Source organism: Giraffa tippelskirchi, chromosome 5, assembly GCF_054371585.1.
Source record: "Giraffa tippelskirchi isolate mGirTip1 chromosome 5, T2T-mGirTip1v1.2.pri, whole genome shotgun sequence".
NCBI classification, from domain to species: Eukaryota; Metazoa; Chordata; class Mammalia; order Artiodactyla; family Giraffidae; genus Giraffa; species Giraffa tippelskirchi.
This window is the reverse complement of record NC_137279.1, coordinates 34,657,067-34,677,484: the sequence shown is the minus strand read 5'-3', so window position 1 is coordinate 34,677,484 and position 20,418 is coordinate 34,657,067. Positions and strand designations below refer to the sequence as shown.

At 40.0% G+C, this 20,418-nt stretch overlaps 1 protein-coding gene across 25 annotated transcripts in view; it reads left to right on the top strand.

Annotated features, from left to right (window-relative positions):
• Positions 1-20,418, top strand: part of RERE (arginine-glutamic acid dipeptide repeats) — a 408,969-nt gene that overhangs the window by 96,390 nt on the left and 292,161 nt on the right. For 4 of the 25 annotated variants that reach the window (XM_081490483.1, XM_081490472.1, XM_081490492.1 and 1 more), the window contains exons 1-2: positions 5,601-5,779; positions 13,649-13,726. The exons of 7 other annotated variants lie outside the window; for them this stretch is intronic. The gene's annotated coding sequence lies outside the window, so the exon portion shown is untranslated. Of the gene's footprint in view, positions 1-573; positions 610-5,582; positions 5,780-10,442; positions 10,502-13,648; positions 14,026-20,418 lie in introns of those variants that run through there. 14 more of the 25 variants (XM_081490486.1, XM_081490471.1, XM_081490484.1 and 11 more) reach the window with 10 other exon arrangements.

Below are 20,418 nucleotides of genomic sequence, written 5' to 3'. Positions count from 1 at the left end.
TTGTTTTATCATTTATTTTTTGATTTCTTGGATTGTTTCTGTGTTTTTCCTTTAAAACACAAAAAAACTGAGTTTTTGTTGTTTAAATGGAGTGCCTAAATTCCAAGAAACTTGCCAGCAGGTGGCAAAATGTAGTACAACTTCCTGTATGAAGAAAAATAGATTTCACTTCTGTTCCCTGTGTATTAGGATCTATCTTTCGGCTTCTTTGGCTGGATTTCTTTCCCTCCCGCCCTCTGAAATTTGCAGCTCTGTTCACCAGGTGACCAAAGCACATCCTGAAACTTAAATGGTATGTGTCAGTGAATTTCTTAAATAACTAAGGTTTTCAGCAACATTTTTGTTAATGTTTGTCTTTCAGCAACATTTTGTTACCTTCAATTTAGGTAATATGGATACATGGATTTAATAAATCAAATGTGGTACACGATTTATTCATTTATTTTTTTTAACACTTTTCTCTTCCATCCTGGGTCTTACTCCCCAGAGAGCCCATTGTAACTTTTTAAAACATTTCTTTTGTTAACTCAGTGTTGAGAAAGGACATGCTTATGTTTTTATTTTATATTTTAGGTATTATTTGCTGACCTTGCCCAATGAGAGATGAAGGTTTGTCCTTTTTATATCACCTACTTTCTCTTCCTCCATCTTCCTAATGCAGTTAAACCACAGTTTGCAGTTAAATCAGTATAGAATATTTCTGTTACAATGACAATGTATATATTATTATAGCTGAAGCACATATTGTATTATGATTTAATTTTCTTTCTTGTACATCATCTTCTAAACTATAATGGCTTTAAAAGCAAAAACCAACCATTTTGTTGAGGATAAAAAGTTTTAGTTAATCTGCGCTGATTTGTTTTTTTTAGCAAGAATTTTCATTTAAGAAAAATTGCGATTCTTATATTTGATTACAATAATTAATATGATAAAAATGAGATAATCAACAGAAAACACATATTAAATGGCAAGTGTCAATTCTTAACCCAGTTGCTAATTGTTGCTAGGTGGTTGTCTTAGTGTTGGTTACTTTGCTTTCCTCTTGCCTTTATAAATGATCACAAAAGATAAATTGTTTCTCATCCTACACCTACTAAATTAGCTCCTATGTACTGTTGAAAGAGAGGTAGCTAAGAAGATTTATGATTCAGATTCTATAGCAAGTCTTATTTTAGGATAATGTGCTTCTCTAGTTGTTTGGGCACCTTTTTGGCTTTTTCCCCAGGGATGTTAATCTTTGGCTGGAAAGGATAAACTCTGGTTCTCCATAACACCTGACTGCAAACTGCAACCATAAAGCCTTAGACTGTTAAAACAAACATTTCTCAACCTTATAGCAGAGACTTCCTGTTTTTAAAGCTTTTCTGACCTTCCTAAGAAAAAGACCAGTACCGCTGAGGTTACATCCTGTGGTTATTATCATTTAAAAAAAAAAAAAAACTATTGAATTTTTCTCAAGTGTATAAATGATTAATGCACCAAAAAAATGTAGATAGCACTGGACAGTGCTGTCTTTGCTAGGCCTTCAATAAATGATAATAGAACCAAGTCAGCTTTTAATGCATCTCTGTTTGTTCAAGGTCTGCTGTAATTGGAGTGTCAGGAAAATCTCACATTAAAGGGACCTACCCTATTCTGGGGAGTTTGTAAAGGAAGCATTTGGCAGTCATTTCCTTTCACTTGTGAGAATGAACATGCTTTACATTATAATCGTTTAAACACAGAATCTGGTGATGGCGCATGCATAGTTTTCACTGTAGAGTTAACTTGCTCTGAAGATTAGAGGGAATGTTCACTGTTTAGGTTTTATTGTTAGAATGAGTCAAATGAAGTAAATGTTAGAAAGTCAGCCCGTGCCTTCCTTTGTCCTAAGTTGTATTTCCTGCAGCCCAAATATTTGCTTTTTCTAGTCAGTTAAAATTAAATGGATGTTCAAATGAATGTCTCCCTCCAAAGAAAAGAAACCATCCTGTATTGTTAAGGACAAACATGCTTAGACTCTGGCTTTTTATTTTTGTTTTAATTGATGTATTAGATGTTTGAGTAGATATTTTGAACTCGAGTCTTCTGACTGTTTTTAGAGAGAAGTGATTGGTTTTTAAGCAGAAAAGTACTGGATCTTTAATGCCACTTGTGATGTTGAATCTGGCAAATGGTACTTATTTAATGTTTTGAAACATTTGCATTTATACTTTCCCTTAAATAGCTGTTGGTGATTTAAAAAGAGTTCAGTTTATTGGAGACAATAGTACAAGAGAAAACATACAGCAAAAAAAAATTTTTTTAGGAAAAGGGCAAAACAGTGTTTTGGATTTGTAAGCATTGTCTGTTTAATATTTTAAATTCTTGATATGGTGATTCCAGCTGTGGATTTTAGTTGTCTTAAGATTACTTCCTATAAACTTGGCTGGATCTCCACACTGATTTTTATCACATATTGTCAGGCCCTATTCTAAACATCCTGTCAAGGTCCTGAGATTCTGAGCTGTTTCTTCTACAAAACTCTTTGTTTCTTATTCATAAACTTTTCCAAATGAGAAATCTCTCTTCTTAACTGTATTTTTGCCCTCTCAAAGTATCACTCTGATGGAACATTATAATTTCAATCTGAGCTCTCTAGTAAGTTTTAAAAATAGAGATGAAAATGTCCTTAAAAATATTTAAAGCAGATGCTGTCTTAGAGATCTGTCTTCTCTCAAGATATGTTTCAGATCCCACATCCATGAGAGGGCCACACACTTGGCAAAAACTAAAACCTCCAGATCTGGCCTTTGATCAGCTTCCTGTGTCAGAAGAGTTTGCAGTGAGTGCACACTGGAGCCAGCGCTTCATTTCTGCTCACTGTTCTTAGAAAAGCAGGATTTGGTGTGCTGCATGCTGTTTGTTTTTTCCTCCTTTCTTTCTAGGAATATATTTTAATAATGTCGATGATTTTGTTCTTTATGAAATAGCACCTTAAACATTTATTAGCAGTTTATCACTCAAACATATACTTGAGTCTGTATTGGGAAGTGTAAAACAAAAGGAAGCTTGTAGTTTAATGTCCAGTCTTAATCTTGTACCTGTGCATTTAATTTGGAGTATGTGATGTTCATAGTTTTACCCAAGGTTAGCCTCTCTGATTTGTAGAATCTGATTTATTTTTAGTTATTTTAAAAGAGTATATTAAGTTTCCAACAGTATCCAGGTTGAAATTAACTCAGATTTATTCTGAACTATAAAAGAGTAGATATTAAGATTCTGGCATTAGAGACATAAGAATTCACTTTCCCCCAGTAATTTGGAATATTTGCCTAATTATTGCATCACATATGTGAATGGTTCTCTGTGTGAGTCTTTTTCTGTATGTACAATGATCATTGCCATCCTAGTTGGTTTGTTTTCATGTTTCTGTTCTTCAGCACCCTTACCTATGGAGCAACTGTGTGATTTAGTCATTTAATGTTGGCTGAATGGAAAGTGATGTGATTAATGAATGGGATAGGTAATTAGGGAGGCTTCCGAGGTTCAGTAGGGTTTAAGGAATCCACCTGCCGGTGCAGGAGACTCAAGAGATGTGGGTTCAATACTTGGGTTGGGAAGATCCCCTGGAGAGGGAAATGGCAACCCACTCCAGTATTCTTGCTTGGAAAATTCCAGGGACAGAGGAGCCTAGTGAGGTACAGTCCAAGGGGTCACAAAGAGACACGACTCGGCAACTGAACTTGCACACATAGGTAATTAGGTACAAAAGGTATTTAAAAAAATCGTGTTAGTAAACCTTGATTTACAGTTAAGACTTGCAAAGTATGTATTAGATGGTAGTTAGCTATTATTAAACAATATGTTATTCAGTAGTGCTAAAAACTGAGAAGTATGTTATGTTTAATGTGCTAACTCTGATATCACATACATTTTAGGGTATGTCATGATTTCCTTTAAAAAGAAAGGGTATGCTATTAATTCTTACACCAGAGTAACGGGAGTTCCTGAGACTAGTTTGGGGAAGCCAGGATGTGTTGGGGAAGAATATTTTGATTTTATTAAGGGTGATTTGAGAGTGTGGAAAGCCATGTGGGTGAGTCCAGAGGGAATTTGCAAGCTGAATCTGTGGCTAAGGAGCAAGCTCAGGGCTAGAAAAATGAAATCTTGTCATAGAGGCATCTTGAGAGTAAATCTTCTCACCCATGAGAGATACCAGGGTGTGATAAGAAGAGACTGGACACTGACTGCCTGTATTTAGGAGCAGTCATGGCAAGAAACAGAAAATGACCAGGTCTTAGGAGATCCAGGAGAGTGTGTGCAAACCAGCAGGTTGCACACGGGGGAGTGGGGCCTGCTCTTGGGAAGAGTGCTGTGAATTGGTCTACTTTTTTTGGAGAGCAAGTTGGCCCAATCTTTTTGACTGAAAAGTACACATTCATTGAACTAGAGATTTTAGTATAGAAAGGCTATACTAAAATGACAGCACAAAGTTGTAGTAATTAAGGACTTGTTAATTACGGTACTCCCACACAATAGAATTTTGTGTTAATGGTCTGCTGCAATCTGAGGGAAGCAAGATGCCATATAGGAAAAATAGTAGAATTTTATTATCATGAAATAAAAATCAATAGAGTGAGCCCCTAGACGAATGAGTATATATGTTCTTAAATATTTGTGGAAGTTTGTGTGCAAATGTTCTAGAAGAGAGTCCGGAGAGAGAGACTTCAGCTTGTTGAATGGGATTGCTTGGGTTTTCTGTAGGAACATATAATAATCAATACATCCAAAAGGGCTTCAAAAAGAACTATATATTGGTATTTTTCTTTTGAAAAGTTTTGTTGTGTGACGCCATTTTGTGAATTGGAAGAGGGAAAGAAGTAGATGTTTGCTTAATATCATGTATCCATAGTCTCCACAGTCATGCAAAACAAAACCTCAGCATCCTAGGAGAAAAGACAGCCCTTGACCTGGTCCTTGTTTGCTTGGTTGATTTTGGTAATCTTTTGACACTTTGACTCTTAGGTGAGCCAAGTTACTTGATCTGAATGATTTTATAAAAGAATGCTGTAAGAATGGATGTTGATTGGCTCCACTTGAGACAGACCTCACTAATTCTTGCTAGATGAATGTTATTTTTAAACTTTCATGTAAAAATGTCATCTCCTTCCCCTTTGGTGGTTTTAAGGAGTGGTCCAAAGCTGCTGTCTTTGGACCATGTGGCCACAAGTCTTCTGTCTATGACAGAAGCAGGGTGGTAGAGAGAGGAAGGCATGGTAGCTGTTCAAGGTTAAGGTTCTGGAATAACCTGAGCCCTGTTCAACTATTACCTGCTAAGGTTATACTTGACATTTCCGCTGCGTACTGTTCCCGGCCATAGCTTTAATGTTAGTTTAACTAGACTTTGTATTTAATTATAAATGTTAGGGTAAAGTCAGATGTCAGCTCACTTTGCTGCATGCTGAGGCCTGTAGAATAAGGAGTGCTTTGCTTCTAACCACATCTGTTGTCTCCTCTCATTATCTGTTAATGGTACTCAACTTGACAGGGTTGTTTTGATAAATGAAGAGTATTCTAAAACCCGGAGCTGGAATTTACATGGAATGGAACTTAGAACAAAAGGAAGAAAGACTTGTGACATAGACAAGGCTGGGGTGAACTCCTGTGGGAACCAAGCAGTGCCTTGTGAAATGCTGAAAGTAACAATGAAGCTTAATTTGGGGGTGACGATGGGGAATACCCAATATTTTTTCATTCATCTCACACTTTGGCTTTTTCTTCTGCTGGTGTGCAGGACATCTGAGAAACTGTTGTTGTAAGAACTTCCCTTTCTTATCTACAGATCCCTTAATTTACAAGCTCACATTAATGATGTTTAAAATGAATTCTTCACTTTGAGGAGTTGGAGAGGGCAGTTTTAGAATGTCTGTCACCAATGACTAGGAGTCCTCAGGGCAAAAGAATTTTTACAAAGGCTCCCATATCAGGGAAGTAGAGTTGTTTTAGAGAGGAGATAACTGAAAATAAAGAAAAAGCTAGGTGTAAACTGAGGGGTCAGGATCATACCCCTTCCCCCACTCAGAGCAGAATTTGGTGGTACTTTTGCATTCAGAGAAAGTTAAAGACAAACTAGTGTATAATGTATTTTCAAAATGTTATATTCTGTTTATGTTGCTCTCTGTGTGTGTACAGGATTTGGTAGTCTATCTGGCTTACCCCTTGTGGTTTGCCCCTTGCTTAAATGCTACGTAAGTAGGAAGAACTTGTCTTGAATATATTAATGATGACATCTGTAGCTCACTGACTCTTAACATAAAAAGTATGGCTTGCAGATAGGTTTGGGTCTTAGTGTTTTTGTGAGTTATCCTAGGCATAGTTATTTACATCTCTATAAAGTGGGGATAAAAATCTTTATTATACTTTTAATTTTTTCATTTGCATAGATGCTATTTGAGAGATGCTTTTTTTGTGTGCCAACAATTGTGCAGAGAATATGCAAAATGAGTAGAACAGGGTTGTTGCCCTCAATTCAGTTACTCATTTCAAAGATATGTGTGCTTGATGCCAGGTATTTGATGATGAGCAAACATACAGAACTTTCTCTGATGGAACATTAATCAGAAAGTCACACCAATGAGTTACAAACTGAGATAAATGGTCTCAAGGAATGAACTCAGTTCCCTGAGAACATTATAACAAAGGAACTTGACCTAGAATGGGGCCTCAGAGGAAGCTTCTCTGACATTTGACATTTGATACTTGACCTGAGGTCTGAAGGAGTAGGCTTTAAACTCTGTGTGTGTGTGTGTGTGTGTAGGGTTGGTGGGGGCTTGGGGGATTGGGGATGGCAGGGCATATTTCTTTTCTAGTGGGAAAAGGTAGTGATGACTTTGGTAGAAAACCTAAAAAAAAAAAGAAATCATAACACCTTGGGGAAATTGAAAGACTGGTGTAACTAGAAAGTGGGGGGCTGGGAGTGGATGGATTAGCAGAGGGTGCAAGCCTGGGATAGAAGAACAGAAGTGCTGTCATAAAGTGCTGTCAAAGTATTTAGAATTTTCATGAGACTAGGAACAGTATGAATTTAGAGCAGTTTGGTTGTTCTCACTAGCCCTTTCCAACTTGGGATAAACCAGCACTTTTTAAAGTGCTGCAGACCAGAAACAAAACAAAGAAAACACCTATCGCTTCTGGTCCTACCTTCTATCTAGACAGAGCTGATGGGAAATTGGAAGTGTGTCCCAGTACAGGAGTGGCTTTTGTCGCTAGGCTTTAGGATTGATTTCATTTCTGACATGGATGGAATGATCTCAGAGCTGCTTGGTTATGAGGTGGATTTCAAGCTGCAGGTCCCCTCAGGTGGTCATAGCGAGGATGGTGTTAAGAGGAGCTGATAGCCGATCTGCCCTTGTGTGGGGACCATCCCTGATTTGTCCTCATCACAACAACATTTCAGGTGGCAAAGGCATTATGCCTCCTTAGCTCTTGCTTTCAGGACATGTGCTCTGTTAGTAATTTTAGAGAGAGATTTCTGTCTCCTGTAACCTGAGTTTTCTTTAAAAGAAATCAGAATGATGTTTAATAGTAAATGTGCAAGTCAGTTGGTTATCTGTGCCAGTGAGGGCAGGATTTAGGTTCTTCTCTATGGTTCTCCTCCACCCCTAACCCCACCCCCTTGTTGAGAAGCTTTGGGCAAATCACTTAATCTAACGTTTGCCAATTGGAAAGGGTACTTAGTAATTCAGCAATTGGACCTGAAGATCCAATAACATGTATAAAGCTGTTTGAGAGTTACATGAAACTTGCCTGGAAGGTGAAAGGTGTAATATTAAAGACACCAAAAGTGATCAATTAAATTTTGAGCTTGGCAATGGCACCCCACTCCAGTACTCTTGCCTGGAAAATCCCATGGTCAGAGGAGCCTGGTAGGCTGCAGTCCATGGGGTCACTAAGAGCTGGACACGACTGAGTGACTTCACTTTCACTTTTCACTTTCATGCATTGGAGAAGGAAATGGCAACCCACTCCAGCGTTCTTGCCTGGAGAATCCCAGGGACGGGGGAGCCTGGTGGGCTGCCGTCTATGGGGTTACACAGAGTCCGACACGACTGAAGCAACTTAGCAGCAGCAGCAGCAGCAGCTTTCAAATTTGAGTTGATACTGAGTGAATTTAATAATTTGAATTTATATTCCATGGGTATGTATTTTTAAAAAAATTGTTGTAGACTATCTTATTCAGTAGGACAAAATGATTGTGGCTGTTATTACTAGGGAATACATGTTTTGAACATAGTTTAAACTTGGGTAAATTTGAGCAAGTTGATAGATATTTACCAGATTGGGGGTGAAGAAGAAACCATTTGAAATTTACTTTTGGTAGTTCTATTTAGATGCCCATAACAATGGAATTAATAAGGGGTCTGGAATCTGGTAGCTGGTGGATTGTATGTTTATTTAAGGCCACATGACAAGGAATGTGTATTTATTTTGCTTCTTTATTAGATGGATTTCAGTCAAGTCCAATTTAAGCTCTGCCTTGTCTAGCAGATGGATCTTTATTTTCTTGGGGAAAGAAGATTGGAGAGAAGACTTTTAAACAAATAACACAGAGAATTCTTAACCTGTAAGGAAAATTGTGGTCGGAAATGTTGTTTGACATCAAAGGATGATTCTTCCTCTGGTGCTTCTTTGAAACAAATGTTCACCGTGTCTGTGATTGTTGGTTATTTCATCTGCATTTGTTAGACGTCAGAGGTGATTGGCATTAATATTCCTGGCAGAAGCAGAGGCAGCTTTAGGATGTGTGAACTGCTGATCACTCACGGGGATGCGCTGCCTCTTTAATATCTTGCTTGCAGATGCATTTTCTAGCTGGCCACGCTATTAAGAGCTGCCATCAATCACACAGTCTCCCAGTTCCGGCTGTTGGGAGGAGAGGGAGGCCTGGAGGGAGGGTAGGCTGGCCGAGTAGGTCCGGAGATGCAATTGCCGCCGCTTTGTGTGTGCGCGCGCCCGCGGTGGCGGCAGGCAGGGGCTCGCGCGGAGCGGGCCGGGCTCCAGCCCGGGTTTTGTCGGCCACCGCCGCCGCCGCCGCGGGGAGGCTGCTCTTTCTCTCCTGGCGTCTGGGTCACAGGCATGTGGCACTGTCGGCCCGGCCGCCCGGGCTGAAGGAGCCTGAGCCGCGGCGGCCGCTTCCTCCAGCCGCGGGCGGGGCCCGGCGCGGCCACCACCTCCCGGAGCCGCCGCGCCGCGGGGACCTGAGCCCGCGCCCGGCTGCCCTGCGGCCGCCCTGGCCTCCTTTTGTTTAGCAAGTGCATTTCACGCCCTGCGCCCCCGCCCGTCCCGCCGGTGCCCGCCCGGCCTGAGTTTGCGAGGGGGCTCTGCACCGGAGGACGAGGAGGAGGAGAGGAGAGGAGGCCCGAGAGCTCAGCTCCGGCTGCGACCCGCCGCAGGCAAGTGGCCGGCCCCGCTGGCTGCGAGGGGAACGCGGGTCTCGGGCCAGGAAGTTGGACAGCTGCGGGCGCAGGGGCTCTCGAGGTGGGTGGACGCTAGTCTGTGGATTACCCCAGTGTGTGATGACCCCAGAGAGGGGAACAACTCGGGGATTACTGGGAATGGCGGTGGCTTTCCAGGAATCAGGAATAGGTATTGGTTGTGTCCCATGGCAGTTCTGTTGGGCTCACTAGTTTGTTTTGTTTTTTAAATTGTCAAAACTCTAGAAATCCCAATTAAATAAACTGATTAAGAAACTTGTTTAGGGCAGAGAAATACTTTTTTCTTTTTTAAAGGAGTGTATGTGTGTGTTCTTTAAAAGGAAAACTGAAGATGAGCAGTGTGTAATCCAAAAGCCGCTGTTTGATTAGGAACTTTACTGCTTACAGTGGAGCAAATTTAGGTTTAAAAATAAAGTCAATTGGATGGACTTGGTTATAAAGTAATTTAGAACTGCTTAGGTGACAAAAATAGTTTGTTTCCTGGATCCAAAATACCCTTATTTTACCAGGTTAGGCAAGGATGGTTTTGAAGAAGATTGGTCTAAATTTAAACTGTAATATTTTTTTCCTCCCCGGTTTGAGGTGATGACTTCCCGACCCCTCCCCTGTTTGCTCAGATCTCGCTCTGTGGTTGAAGCTGTGGGGAGACTTGCTTGCCCACTTTTGTTTGCTGAGAAAGAAACTTGCAGTCGGTCCCTTGGGTTTACTTTCTCGGCCTTTTACCTTCCTGGCCCACAGGTGCCTATGCTCTCTTTGGGGTGTTGTTTGGCTGAAGGCCTCCTCTCAGTCATATAAAAATTAAAAGAAAAATGGTAAGTGAATGAGTACTAAGGTCAATAGATTAATTTTGCCCTTTGATATGTGTGTCTGTGCTTTCAGTTTGAGCCACTGAGTGCACGTTAAGAACAGAGTTGACAGAGTCCTTAAAATTGTGTGCCCACAATTCTGGTCTTTCTTACTTTTCTTTTTCTTTTTCCTTCCTAGGAGCTCCAAATTTAAAGTAGACATGATTTGAGACCATACAGACGGGAACAATATCCCATGTAAGCCCGTTGATCTGTGGGCAATTATTTCCAGATGCACAACCAAAACTCTTCATTTTTATGTGCGTGTTAGATTTGGGCTCTGAGAGGCAATTGCCTTTCTGAAAATGTACATTGCCTAGTTAAATAACACAAGGCAGACATTTTAGAGGCTTAACAGCAACTTCGCAATAGTATGGGAGCTGCAGTTAGAAGCCTTGTGTTTGTTTTTTTCCAACTCTGTAATTTAGTAGTGTTTAAACTATTTTATAAAGATCTCTGGGACCAGTGAAAGGTGGTTTTCAGTCCAGAGCACTTGAGTGCTCATTGTATTCTGGCAGGCCCTGGTGCTTGGCAGGCTGTGCTTGAAATGTTATTTGATCTGGTTGCATGAGAGAATGGACTAAGATTACATTTCTGCCTTCCCTGTGGCTGTTGAAAGCGATGCATCAACGAGTCCTGTTCAGTAACATATTTAAAGACTTAACGTACATCCATTCACTCTTAGAAGGTTTCCAGCAAAAGGCCGTTTAGGTTTTTGTCTTGTTTTGTGGTTTTTGCATTTATGAATTGAGGCGAGAGCTGACGTAATGTAGCTGTACCACTTCCTTTGTGTGTGTGTGGGTTTTTATAGCCTATAGGATATGTTCCAGTCTACGTGGTTGTGATGATTTCTGAATGCTTGAATGTGTATGTATTTTCACATGCAAGTGCCCTGAGCCATGTGCCAATTTAGTTTTTAGCTTGTAGGTCTGCTGAGGGGGAGTGTCATGGTGAACCCCAGCCAACTTATCTGGAAGGTCCAGTGAATGGCCTGTGTGTTATGCAGACTAGCTCTTCATTTTAATTAGTGCAACTGTGTACAGCTGTTGGGTCAGACTGCATTGGCTGCTCCTGCAGGGTAGTTTTATCTTACACTGGAGGTTTTATGGACTTGTCTGGCTGTGTTTCTTAATCCCTCTCCCACCGCCACTGTGCTTGCTTTTAAGCAAATGATAGAACAAGACAATCTTTTGTTTACTCATGTAATAGTTTACTTGTGAGAGATTTATTTTTGGTTTTGAGGAAATTGGTAAACCATGTAATTTAGCAGTAGGTATTACATTTACTATGCTTTTCCAAGGTCAAAGGGTTTTGCTTGCTATTGTGTTAGTCTGAGTAGCCAATGGAACCATCCATTTTATAATGACATAGGAAGCCTGCTTTTTTTTAAACTGGGTCTTTGTTTGCTATTCTAGGATTAGTTTGTAAAACTCAGAATAAATGTTAGCTCAGTGGAGATAACATGGCTAAAATGTTTCTCCCTGTCTCTTACCTCTTGTTACACTTACCAAGGGGAGTAAGAGAACCTTTGATGCACAGCAGTTTGGCCAGGGTCTAGAAGATTAACACAAAGATTCAGAAATGTCTCTGTTCAGGGCTGTGTGTGGCTACCTGTGTTATTTTTAAATGTGCTTTTGGCTCTTAAGTTACTGGAAAGTATTTACTGTAAGATTGAGTAGCTTTGCGTCTCTGGCTTTTCAGGCTGTAAAATAGACTGATCTGAATGATATTTTCTTAATGGTTTGGTCTCCTTACTATCTGCCTTTGTCTTGAAGAGATGCTGACCACCATGGTTTCCAAGACTGTTCACCATATTTTTCCAAGACTGTCCACCTTATTTTTAAAATAAGGAGAAAAAGTCAAAAAGCAAAATTGACAAATCTGTTTATAAAGCTAATGTGATGCCTTTTCAGTGGCCCATTTTACTGATGGAAGAACATGGGGGATGTGTTGTTGGAGGGAATTGTGGGGGTAGTGTTGGGGACTGGGGTGTAGTTAGCAGAGAAAGGAAGCTGGTTCAGGTTGAGATTTTTTTTAGCTCATTGTAGAAATGTGTCCTTCTTAAAATAACCTGAAATGAGGAAAGCGAGTGCAACATCTTCTAGAAAATGTAATAATTTCAATGTAACATCATAAAATGTTTTCCTTAATTAAAAGAAATCAAGACATTTAGATTGGCACCAGAGTTCTGAATCAAAGGAAAAATAGAAGTATAGTAAGTATCCTAAATCCAGACAGGTTATTTCAGAAGTTCATTCGTATGTATTTGACCGTATTTTTAAATTCCAAATTTTGATGGTGATTAGCATCATTGACTTGCCCTCCAGAATCTTTTTAATTCTTGATATAGTTGATACACTTACATATTTGTAATGGAAGGTAGAAAAGCAGTAGTTAAATTTAATTAGTAGGAAAAATCAGCATATTCTGATTTTAATACTGTTACTTGGAAGCGCTGCTGGTATAATTAATCAATTTATTCATTATGAGTTGGTGGTAAATAGCTCAACTGTGTTCTAATCTCAGTCCTACCACTCTTTCATTGTGAGACCTAGGATAAGTTATCTGGTAGCCTCTTTGTGGGAAAAATGATGCCTACCTCAGAGGGTGTGCAAAATGCTTAGGAAAGTGCCTGACACATGACGACAGCTGGTGCTTAATATAACGAGCACTGTCTATGCTCTAAGTACTGCTTTGGTGGCTGAAGATACAAACTAGATGAAGCCCGTGTTCTCAACAGCACTTACGTTCCAGTGAGGGAAGACCAAACAAATTAAAAAGAGGGTGATGATTCACAAAACTTCCAAAGATAACTTCAGGTCATGCCAGTGAGTTTTAGTTTAATATGAGGTGTTTACTCTTTAAGCCGTTATTTTCTTTTTCCTTGATAAAATTTTTTCTCGTGCTATTTGATGATGTAGCCGTTGTTAACAAGTTTTGGTTCATAGGTCAATAGAGAAGGAGGAAGAGACTTTTTCCTGGAAAAGGAAAAAAAAAAGGAACAAAAAAGAAATACAGTGATTTGTTAGTTTAAGCACCCAGTAGTAGAAGGGAAATGTTAAATCATGGTCCATCCAGAAGAAGAAATATTATGCAACTGCTAAAAATCATCATGATATAAAAATATAATGTAAAGCTCAGTGGGAAAAAACCATAGATGCCAAACTGTTCTGCAATGTGATTCCAGTTATGTGCACACCCACATTTACTCACAGAGGCTAATAAGAAAAAAGATTAGAAAGGAATACACCAAACGTTAATAATGTTCATCCCTGGATGATGGGATTAGGGGTGACTTCATTTCCTTAATATTCTGACTTTGAATGAATTGTTTAATTCTTGCAGGTCTAAATGCCGCTGAGGTACGAGGGAGGAGACCTGAGGCTTAGAGGAGTTGAGCAGTTTGACCAAGGCCTGCAGCTGGTCAGTGGGGAGGTCAGGATTGCAAGCCAGAGACTGAACCCTGTTCTTTCCTTTACCCCGTTTCATCCTATTAGAGGTGACCTATGTGAAAGGGCTTCCCCTGACCTTTCTACTCACACCCATGGCCCAGCCAACTTCGAGAGTTGTTTATGCTGCCAGAGAGCCCTCGCCGAATCTCTCTCACACAGGAGGAACCAGTGCTGAGGTGATGCTGTGCATGAAGTTATTAGAAAGGGAAAACTGATGTTACTGCAAGAGGAGGAAATGGAAGAATGATTTGAGTGAAAGAGGTCTGAAAGGTAAAGCAATACAAAGGGGATAAAGGGAGGAGGATGGTGCTTCGAAGTGTGTAGGGGATGACAATAGAATCACATGTTCTAGGTTTTGGACTAGAGAATGAGAACTGAGAAAACACTATTGAAAAAAAGTACCAACCAATTACTTAGTCAGGAGTCAGTGGTACTCCTGAGGAGTTTTTGAGCAGAGCAGCCCAGGAGGTGGAGGATGGCCTGTGATGGTGGAAACTTGTTTGCAGTTGGTAAGGAAATGTTGAGAAGTTTGGTAGTCAGGGAAGGAATGATGAAAGGTGGCTGAAAGAGGTTACAGGTTAATGGCATTAACTGGTTGATGCATTAAAGAGGTTAATGGCATTTGTGTCTGTAGGTAAGATTTTATGATGATTCATATGACAGTTGTGTTCAGGTTTTCGGGATAAAATGAGGTAATGGATGTGAATTGCTTTAGAAAGAAGAAAACATTTTGATTTTAGAGGATTAGTCAGATGTTACTTATGAAGAGTTTTAAGAATATGGTAGGTGAGTCTGGGGGATCCTTTATAAAGCTAAAATATTTTTACCAGTATAGATCAGAAATAATCTCTTGGTTCTAAAGACGAACAATTAGATCTGTTTGTCATGTCTTACTTCCACAAAGTGAATCAGCTTTTGCAGTTGCAGTTGAAAAAAAAGGGTCAGTTTGTATGTGACTATTTCACTTCAGAGGAACAAAATAGAGTTGAATATATTGTGCATTTGAAAAATTGCGTAAGTCAAATGCCTCCAGATGGTGTGTGCTGCTGTGTTCACAGCTGTATTTACCTCAAGCTCACCAGATTATCTTCTAATAATTTAAGAATAGCTGGTTAGAAACAGTGATATTGTCAAGTCTCTGCTGGTTTTGAACCTCCACAGCAGTAGTAACTTGACCTGTGTGCCTTTAGTAAAATGCCACGTGAAATTCCTTCCTTCCTTTTGCATTGTTTTCAAGATTTCTTCTTGGGCCGATTTATGCTTTGCACAGACAGCCTTAGTGCTTACATATAGCTGCCAACGACCAGGTTCTTTTCATGTGGTGTAGGGGTGAGATTGGAAAATGGCTTTTGATTAGCTTTAAAAGATGTTTTTGTTGTCTTACTAATAACCTTTTTAATATATTAAATATATACAGTTGGTACTTTTACACATATAGTATGGTTAGCGTTCTGTATTTTTTGATGTTACCAACCAACAACAAAAAAAGACAAAAACTCTTTAATACTCACATCTACTTCCAATATAAATGTGTTTTTCTTTTACAAGGATTTAATAAAAGTTATTTTGGAAGAATTCAGATTACCAAGTCTTAATTTTTTTGGCCACACATCCTACTGTTTGTGTGCTTAGTGGAAGAAACAGTTTTCATAAATTAGATGTAAAATGTAGGCAAATAGTTTGAAACATTATCTAGGAATTTTAAATATGTGAGCAGGAATGATAAGAAAGACAAGCACATTTTTTTATCAATTGACCAAAATTATGTAGAAACACATACCAAGATCAAACCGTTTAAACAGTTGTTTTCTCCTTTTGGTTCTAGGTATTAGCTCTTGCTCTTGTCTTTTTTTGTGTGTGGATATCTTATAATGAGAAAAATTATGTAGAATACTTTTTACCTAAGTGTATACTCTTTGACTGGGCTTCTTAGGTGGCCCAGTGGTAAAGAATCAGCCTCCCAATGCAGGAGACATGGGTTTGATCCCTAGGTCAGGCAAATCCTCTGGGGAAGGAAATGGCAGCCCACTCCAGTATGCTTGTCTGGGAAATCTTATGGACAGAGGAGCCTGGTGAGGTACAATCCATGGGGTCGCAATGACTTAGTCCAGTCGGACATGACTTAGTGACTCAATAACAACATATTCTTTTGACTACCTACCTGGGCAGTATCTCTCTCATGGGCTGTGCTCTTTTCACAGAGCATAATTCTCACATTGAATAGATAAGGGTAAGCGTTCAGCAACGGAATGTTCACCTTTTTAAAAAACACATTAGATGTGCAGGGAAGAAAGTAGAGCAATTAGTGTTCACACTGAAGTGTATGTGAGGGGGGCAGGAGCAGGGTAAGTTTTGATCTTTGAATGGAAAGGAAGAATAAAAAGTGCTGGAAGAAAGTAATGTCTAAAGCAGTCCTGCCTTTTTTGGGGAAAGCTTTCTTCAGTTTTGTGAACAGGCTTAAATTGATTGCATGAGCATTTATTATTGGATAAGTAAATGTTTTATTTATGTGATACATAAAACACTAAAAATTAAACCACTATTTAATAAATTAATTAAATCAATAGAATTTATTACAGGGAGCAGTTTAAATTTTGTAGAAAAATGGAGTGGAAAGTACAGAGTCCCCACTTGTACAGTCTCTTTCCACCCTGTTGTCCCTCTTATTAACATCTTGTGTTACTGTGGTACGTAGAGTTGATGATGCAATGTTGATAACTTACTGTTAACCAGAGAAGCAAAAAGCAAAGGAGAAAGGAAAAGATATACCCAAATGAATGCAGAGTTCCAAAGAATAGCAAGGAGAGATAAGAAAACCTGCTTAAATGAACAATGCAAAGATATAGAGGAAAGCAATAGAATGGGAAAGACTAGAGGTCTCTTCAAGAAAATTAGAGATACCAGGGGAACATTTCACACGAAGATGGGCACAGTAAAGCACCTACAGAAGCAGAAGAGATTAAGAAGAAGTGGCAAGAATACACAGGAGAACTGTACAAAACAAGGTCTTAATGACCAGCTAACTACGGTGGTGTGGTCACTCACCTAGGGCCAGACATCCTGGAGTGTGACGTCAAGTGGGCCTTAGGAAGCATTGCTATGAACAAAGCTGGTGGAGGTGACGAAATTCCAGCTGAGCTATTTCAGATCCTAAAAAATGATGCTGTGAGAGTGCTGCACTCAATATGCCAGCAAATTTGGAAAACTCAGCAGTGGCCACAGGACTGGAAAAGGTCAGTTTTCATTCCAATCCCAAAGAAAGGCAATGACAAAGAATGTTCAAACTACTGCACAGTTTCTCATTTCACATGCTAGCAAGGTAATACTCAAAATCCTTCAAGCTGGGCTTCAACAGTACATGAACCAAGAACTTCCACATGTACAAGGTGAGTTTAGAAAAGGCAGAGGAACCAGAGACCAAACTGCCAACATCTAGTGGATCATAGAAAAACCAAGAGGATTCCAGAAAAACATCTACTTGTGCTTCTTTGACTACACTAAAGCCTTTGACTGTGTGGATCACAACAAAATGTGGAACCTCTTGGTTACCTGTGTTCCTCATTTGGCAAAAGATTTCATTTTATGGAGAGAAAGAGATACTTAGAATTTTTTAAAATAAACTCATTCTGGCTTAAGGTGCTTATTTGCTTTTGGTGGTTGTTCAGTCGTTTAGTAGTGTCCAACTCTTTGCAGTGCCATGCAGCACACCACGCTCCTCTGTCCTCCACTGTCTCCTGGAGTTTTCTCAAATTCACATCCATTGAGCCTTATTTGCTAGATACTTATAAGAGTAAAGATTTACATTAATTATTGTATGACCATTTATCGAGTGATCAGAGCACTTAGAAGATGAGGACCGTTTGATCTTGCCTTTGTATAGTCAATGGGGTTGCACAGAGTTGGACAAAACTGAGCGACTTTCACTTAGACTTTGACTGTTGGAGGTTATGAATTGCAGCAGTGAATATTGAAGGGTTTTGCTATTGGGTAAATACTGCACACTTCTGAAACAAGGTTAGAATTACTTCCCAAGTATGGTTTATTTAGAAGATTTTTGACTTTTCATCTATCTGATAGTTACTTATTGGAGATGAACATCAACCTAACCATGCTCAGTGCCTCCCCACAGCCTTGGTGCTGAAGATGATTTGAATAGGTTCTCCTGGGGGTTACACAGATCATTCATTCCTTTGTCAAGGGTTCTTAACTTTCTTTTTGTCAGAGACTCCGTTGAGTTTGGTGTAAGCTGTGGTTTTTCCTGCAGAGCAGAGCTGTGAACATTTTGCCTGCATATCCACAGCACAAAGCTGCAGGTCATTTATGGAGCTCCTGCAGCCTATCCATAGATGGGAGCTCATTTAGTAACTCCTCTTCTAGGAAGCCTGAAGTCTCTGTTTAAATTACTGAGAATCCTGTGTATTTTTTATTTTGGGTAGATTTGCTTTACTTGAATAGTGTGGTGTGAGTTCATTGACCTGTCTGGAGCCTGTGGAATTGCTGTTTGTGTGTCCTGAATGGTTTATCCAGGGCTTCCTGAGGGTGCTCTTGGCCACGAAAGACTGCTGTCTCGATGAGGACACAGAGGAGAGCCTTTTCTCAGCTCTTAGTTCCAGAAGGAACTGACCTCCTCCTGAGCCTGTGGTTTGTTTCTGACTTCCAGATTTAGAATCCTGTGACGAATCAAGTTTCTTCTGAGTTATCTGCTTATAAAATGTTGTCTACATCTAACAAAAGGCATAAATGAACCAAACATCTTTTTCATAGTTTCATTTTCTCATTCCTTCCTCTCCCCCTTCAATTTTCCTTTGTCCCTAAAAAGAGAGAAACAATATAGTAGTGTACAGTTGGAATACAAGCTCTGTACCCCCATATGATCCCCGAGACCTGTGTGCTCAGAGTCCTCTTCTAAAAAGTGTTCCCACTTTGTGTGGCTTCTGTGAGGGTGATACCAGAGAGTGCTTAGAGCAGTAACTGGTCCAAGTAAATACCGACTACATCTTAGCTACTTAGTTATGCATCCAGTTCCCTCATGTATTTAAAATTTTATATTGTATGAATATCAGTAACTGTCTTAAGTAAGCCCTTTTAAAAGTAATCCATGTTTTAACACTCCCCTGAAGATTTGTATTTGTACAAATACACATTTTATGTATTTTTATATAAAATTTATACAAAGGTTTAATTTCTGCCTGAAGACAGTCAGTAAGCATGTCACGGAGGAGAGTGAATTAGTGACTGAACAACAAAGGAGAGTGCTAGGGGCTGAGTTGTGTTTTCCCCATTTTCAGATGGGCTTCCCAGGTGGCAATGAATCTGCCTGCCAATGCGGGAGATGTGAGACGCCGCTTTGATCCCTGGGTTGGGGAAATGCCGTGAAGGAGGAAATGGCACCCCACTCCAGTATTCTTGCCAGGAGATCCCATGGACAGAGGAGCCTGGTGGGCTACAGTCCGAGGGTTCGCAAAGAGTCAGACACAACTGAGCGTATGAGTACACACACCCAAATTTCATATGCTTATCCTAACCCATAATATTTTGGTATTTGAAAGTGAGTCTTTGGGAGTGATCAGGTTTAGATGAGGTCATGTGGGTGGGGCCTTATGATGGGAATAGTGTCCCTGTTTGAAGAGAAAGAGTGTGACGTCTTGCCCTGCCATGTGAGGACACAATGAGAAGGTGGAAAACTGAGTGAATTGAATTGGCTGGGACCTTGACTTTGGACTTCCCAGTCCCAAGAACTGGGCGAAATACATTACTTTTCTTTAAGCTACCCAGTCCAGAGAAGGCAATGGCACCTCACTCCAGTACTCTTGCCTGGAAAATCCCATGGACGGAGGAGCCTGGTAGGCTGCAGTCCATGGGGTCACGAAGAGTTGGACACGACTGAGCGACTTCACTTTCATGCATTGGAGAAGGAAATGGCAACCCACTCCAGTGTTCTTGCCTGGAGAATCCCAGGGACGGGGGAGCCTGGTGGGCTGCCATCTATGGGGTCGCACAGAGTTGGACACGACTGAAGTGACTTAGCAGCAGCAGCAAGCTACCCAGTCTGTGGTATTCTGATATTGCGCTTGAGCAGACTAATACACAGAGTAAATTTCATACATGACGAGTAGAAGGTGATCATTAGCTTATGACAGAGACAGCTCTGTGAGAGGGAAATGGGATGATGCTTCTGTTTGCAGAAGGCTTTACCCTTACTGGCTAGCCTTCCTGACCTCTGATTGGTTCTCACAATACCTTTAGAAGGCAGCAGAGCAGATGCTGGCTTCTCATGTGAGAGCCAGGTCAGGAGAAGTCAGCTGAGCTGCTCATGTTCACAGTGTCCATTTTGGAAGTTCCCAAGCCTCTTTAATAGCTGTGTTTTCTGACTTCTATATCCATTGTTCTGTCCATGAACACCTTAATATTGTCAGTTCAGTCTTATAATTCTTTTGCTTAGAAGAATATAACCTTTACTTTTAGTCTTTACAGGGATATTATTTTCAAAGTGGGGAGTTTCTTGCTTTTTACGTTTCAACAGGAGAACTTTTGAGACATCAGTGGTGAAGTAGTTGAATTTATTTATCTTTACTATCTTTTGGGGGAGAAAAATAGAATTTATAAGTTCTTTGTTTGGCCTGCTGGTTAGATTTGAAGTATAAAATTCCTGTGAAGTAACGT